Source organism: Lutra lutra, chromosome 9 (assembly GCF_902655055.1).
Source record: "Lutra lutra chromosome 9, mLutLut1.2, whole genome shotgun sequence".
NCBI classification, from domain to species: Eukaryota; Metazoa; Chordata; class Mammalia; order Carnivora; family Mustelidae; genus Lutra; species Lutra lutra.
Window position 1 is genome coordinate 10,695,182 of NC_062286.1, and position 6,000 is coordinate 10,701,181.

Genomic DNA, 6,000 nt, shown 5'->3' on the forward strand with positions numbered 1-6,000 from the left:
CTCGAAGTTTCTGAAGTGGATCGTACCATACAGACCAGAATAAAAGATAATGATGCAGATTTTCTGTATTAGGACTGTACTAACGTAGTTTTACTGAGTTAGAGACGAACGTCTCTGGATAACGGATGAGCCTGGGACAAGGGGGAAGTATTATCCTCAGCAAGACGGAATTTGTGAAGAGTAATTGTGGTTTTACAAATTGATTTATTGAGGAATGTATTGGGGGGAAAAGTAGGAATCTCAAAAGTAAATCTCATGTCATTTAGAGAATCAAAGAAAAGACAGCTTAGCTTTCATTTAATCCAACCCTTTCGTTTTGGGGATCCGCACCCTGAGGCTCAGACTGGGAAAGTGAAATTGCCTTTCTTCACGAAACGAGCCTAACCACCTGTAGCAAAGTTGAGCAGGATTATAATTCAGAAGTGGGTCTTACAAAGGAATCAGAAAAATAAGCAAGACTGTTTTCCTTCAAGAAGTTTTTCGTAGCTGAAATTTTCTCCTTTTGTTTCCTTTGGATGTTTTTAAAAACTGACCAAACTGGTGATATTTGGTGCCCTGTCTTTTCCTATTAAAACACAAAGCAGAGAAGACATTTCAATCTTTCCAAAGTGGAGATTAGTAACATCTCCACCACTGGATCCAGTAAGTGGTTCAAGGCTATGTAAAGAGGGTTATATGTTGTTTGTTGATTGAAAAATATCCACTTAGCTGCCTAGTAACTGTCTGTAAAAATCTTGACACCTCTGCCCAAAGTTATTTACTCGTTGGTTGGTTGTTTCTGCCCAACCGTCTTAATAATGGTTTTGAGGTAGGAATGTTGGCTCTCCACTTCCAGTCACTTGGATAATACACTGTGAAAACTTTTGCTTCTAAAGAATAGGGAGACCTTCAAAGCACAGCAATTATCGCCCCCCTCCAAAAAAAAACCATCAGAAAAGTGAAATAAATTAAAACAAACAAATACACATTTCAAAGACTCAGAGACCTCATGAGAAATAAGACGATAAAACTCCAGAGAAGGAAACTCCTTGCAGAGGTGCCCGGAGGACTTCCTGGTCTTGGGGGAGGCATTTTCTGATCACACATTAAGCCTGAGAACCAGGACTTGCCTGAGAGACAGAAGCCGGCAGAGCTGATCTCCATGCCAAAGACCGCAGTGGCAAAACCAGGCATCACACGGTCCCAAAGAGTCCATTTTCACCGTCAAGAGATACACTAACATCCAAAGGAGCTACGAGCAGGTGGCTGGAGGGTGAAGTGGATAATTCCAGACAGCAGAGGCTTCCAGAGTTAAGGAAACAAAACCACTGGGAGAAGAGCCATGAGAACTACAGATGGGAACTGAAAGCTTTCGAGGAGGGGACTGGTCCCTGAGGTATCCATCACGTTCCCAGGGGGCACTGGCCTTTCCTGGAAGAGTTGGGAGGCTGAGGATCCAGGCCAAGCCCCCAGCAAGAGGCTGCTGCTCGGATACAAAGAAACCTTTATAATCCTTTTGGAGCAACTCCCAATTTCCCCATTCCCCAGCCACAGGTAACCACCAGTCCACTCCCTGCATCTATGAGCTTGACTGTCTTAGACGCCTAATGTAAGTGCAATCATGTGGCATCTGTCCTTCTGTGACTGGCTTAGTTCACTTAATGTAATGTCCTCAAGATCCACCCCTGTGGTCTCAAATGGTAGGATTTCCTTCTTTTTTTAAGGCTGAATAATATTCTAGTGTGTGTGTGAGCATATATATATATATATATATATATATATATATATATATATATGCTATATTTTATTTATCCATTCTTCAGGCAATAGACAAGCTCTGGAGATCTTCTCTACAGCATAATACCCATAGTTAGCAATACTGTATTATGCACTTACTATATTTAAAACCAGAAAGAAGGTAAGTGAAAGGAAGGAATAAAGAAGGAAAAGTAAAGCTCTTGAAACAATGCCTAGCACATAGTAAGCACCAGTAAATGTTTACATTTATAATTCATCTCCTACCCCAAAAAGGAGGAAACCAGCAAAGGTTCTCAGAGTTGTTTGGGAAGCAAATAACTAAATAGGAGACTTGAAGGACCTAAAAAATGAAGCTGGTCTCTACCGGAAACCCGAGCCCCCCAGTGGGGTAAAGCCCAAACCTCTCTCCATGGTCCTTGCTTTTCCAAGTCTTCTAACCTCTTTATTTTGGAGGAGGTCTTGGCTTTTCTGTTCATACTCCCAAAGGTGTCTCATCTCTGAAACTCAAACTTTTTCATCATACTGAATCTGTCAAAACTATCCCTGTGGGTTAATAGCTGCTGTCCATCTGTCACTAATGACAGAGACAAAATGATGCATTTAAAAAATAATCCGTAGCCTCACGATCACCAAAGATCAAAGATCCCCTAGGACAGGTGCTGGCCGTTGAGCTGGAGCGGAGAATGAAGGCGTGTGTTAGGGGGAGATCAGAAGTGGAAAGGAGAAAAGATAAGTCTGGAGCCAAAGCTGTGAAGGCCTCGTCACATGACCCCTCAATTATACAAAGTGTGTGCTGTCTCATAATTGTCAATCTCTCTTAGGTCTACATCTCATTCCTCAAACTCCAGGTTAACTGTGGACTTCTCAAAGATGAGGTCTTGAACATGCCACATCAACTAGCCCGGCTGTGGAGACAGGAAAAGGTCCCAGAGAGAGAACGAACATTAGTAAGAAGGTAGCTGAAGGAAGGAGGGGGAAACGGGCAAGAATAAAAAATGGAACAATACAAAAATATACGGAGACGTTCTCTTATCAATGAGCGTCGGTCAAGGCGGGTTAAAGATCCGGCGTGTCCACCTTGTAGACAGCCTCCCTGGGTCTGGCCTTGAGTCTCCTTGGATGGCCAGCTCAAAAATTAGCTAAACGTCACTTGACTGAGTACCAGTCAGCTCCCAGTTCCACAGTCCCTACAGTGCTTTTGCTTAGTGGTGCTCAGCAGGCTCCCTGCCCTTGCGGAAAGACAGTAAGACCCCTGGGAAGATTGCTACACCTAAACAAGAAAAGAAATGGAAAGGGCCGATTTGATCTAAGATAGAAAGTTCTTATTTATTCATATGAATTTGTTGTTTCTCATTCTCCTTGTGTATTTGTTACATTGTCTCCTAAACTAATTACCTAATTACAGAGGGTGAAAGCATTTACAGGATTATGGAGAGTTCCCTCACATGTACTGTGGAGGTAGAGATGTTTATTAATTGCTCCATCGAAAAATGTTCCAACCCTGTCACAGCCGCTGAATTATTCATTCATCTGCCCCCTCCACCCCTGTGTTTAACCAGGATTAATCCCTCCAAGGAACCACTAAATACCACCGGCCATTTATACTAAGCCCTTTAATTAATCACATTATTGGTCGTGTGTTGACCCTCTTCTCTCCCACATGCCATTCACAGTTTTCTGGGGAAAGAACCAACTAGAACACACACTTCTAGCAATGGCTGCAAGGCACTCTGCTACCAATTATTCCTTTAAATTGAAGTCACCAACATTTCAGACAAGAGAGGTCAAAATGTGGCTGTTTTTACTTTGACCGACAGATACGGCTGACGTTTTTGTTCTGCTCTTTGTAAAGGAAGACAACCAGCGGTAGACACAAGGAGACCCTCCTGTACAAAACTCTCCACTCCACAAATCAGAGACCCACGGAAATCTGCTCACCCCTTTTCTTCAGGACCAGTGCCTTTGGGAGATGCATTAGTCGATGCACTAGTATTTCCTGCAGGATGCACTGCAGGAGAAACAACTCCCGACCCTCCGTGCGGGCCCAGAAAGGCGGATGTGTCCACTCATGCAGACTCTCGTGCACGTCTGAGTGACACTCGTGTCACTCAACAGCGCAGTCTGCATCAACTGTGTGGCTTGCCATCTCCACATGGAGGCCCCTGCCTAGGAGGGAAAGAGAGATACAGGCTGGGGAATTGCAAGTGCTCCTTCCACAGTGTCAGTGGGGTGACAGACGTCACATCCAAGAGGAGTCATCTAGTCCCATTCAACTGCAAGGAGACAAAGACATACAGTCCCTTATGTGTCCAGAAGAGAAAGGGAAGCAGATAATGATAAATACAACGATTAGCGTCTTGTCTATCACAGAAGATTAAGTGCACTAATCTTTACTTCAACTGCTTAATGGTTACTGGTAGTAATACCTCACTCTGATAGGGTGAATGCTCACTTACCAATAATTTTCCATTGATTTCTCTCATGAGTTTTTATTCTATCTTGTTCGATCTCTATTCTATTCTGCCATGTTTTCTTCTATTTTGTCACTCAGAGATAAAGCTCCACATGAGTAGGAACTCAGTTGGGAAATGTCTCCACCCCACCACAGGTGTATTTCCATTATGTCAGTCTCTCACAGGGCTTCTCAATCTGGGTGCCATGATTCAGAGATTACAAGGACCGTCTAAGGCAATGTGTGCATCCTGTTTCCTATGAAGAGGGCCCATACTTTCCAGCATGTTTTCAAAGATTTCCCTCTACTGGTCTATTGAGTCTTGGAGGCTGGAACAGTCTGGATGATCTTTTCCTCTTCCAAAGCATCTGCCAAATGCCAACACAGCCAAGTGGACAGAACAGATTGCTGATGAAGGAATTTTGGAAAAGAAGTTGGGAGGGAATAGGGGTCCTAGAGAAAATGTTTACATGGGTGTCAGCAGTTGGAGGTATGGGATCTGGCTCAGGGGTCCAGCAGGAGGGCATTAATGACTTAGAGGGAAGGAGCCAGGAAGCAGAATGAGGGCACAAAAGGAGAGGGAGACTATCTGGAAGACAACCATTTGTGTGCTTCACGAAGAGCTGGGAAAGATCGCCTTGCCCATCCCTGGATAAGTATATTTGCTACCAGAGCTTACTTATCACAGAGTTCCTGGCGAGAAGAGGTCTGGCTGTGGGCATCCAGACACATTAACTGAATCTTCTGGAACAAGGGATTAGCATATGCACCAAAGTTTTTTGTTTTTTTTTTTTTTAAATCAGTCCTGTGATTTATTTAGCATGTTGACTCACATATTAACTGTAAAGAAATCATCCCCTACAGTCTCATTGTGTGAAAGGTAGACCTGCCCTTTATGGGCAGGAAGATGAAAGGGTGAACCTCTAAAGCAGAAAGAAGGGACGATGTATATAGCAAACTACATGAAACGTTTAAAGAAGAAATTATGTTAAAAGAAAATGCTACCCTACAAAAGGTAGAAAGCCACAACTAATTCCCAATACTACAGCAGACTGCAATGTTTTGGGGAAGCTGAAATAGTTTTCCTTTTTGTATTCTAAAAACGAGAAATTGGTTTATGCTGAAATCCCAGGAGGTTCTTTATAAAGGAATACAAAGCCAGGTTTTAAGGAGTCATGGTGGACCCCAGTGGGAGAGCACATCACACCTCTTCCCCCTCAGCCCAAGCACTGGCCCTTTCGCAGGCACTTCCAGAGGAAAAATATCACTCTATATTGCAAAAATTGTATTTGAAATACCCTCCCAGCTTTGCTTTGTCCACTGAAACCACATCTGTCCTTCAGAAGCCAGTTTAGAGATCCCAAGCCCCACAAACTGGCCAGCTGGGACCCACCGACCGAACTCTTTTATAACAGCAACTACAACTAAGCCAACAGCTACCATTACTAAAGATGGGCCATGAGCCTATAAACACACCTTCAGACCTACAGATGAGAACACTGAAGCCCGACCCTTCAAAAACATCACGGTACTGAACTGTTACCTGTGGTGCCCACATCACCCAGGGTGAGCTTCTAATCCCTCAGAAGCGGGGAGTCCCTCATTACCTCATCTTTGGTTTTACACCCAGTGGCGCCTGCAAAAGAGCAAGGACCTGATAACGTCTGTTAAAGAGAGCGAGAGGAAGAATGAATGAGGCTCAGAGAGAAAGAAGCTGTCCAGACGGACAGTAGGGATCACGGATAAGCTGGGACCTGTGGCCTGACCACAAAGCTCCTGGGGACAGCTGTCCCAATAGAAACTAAATGCTA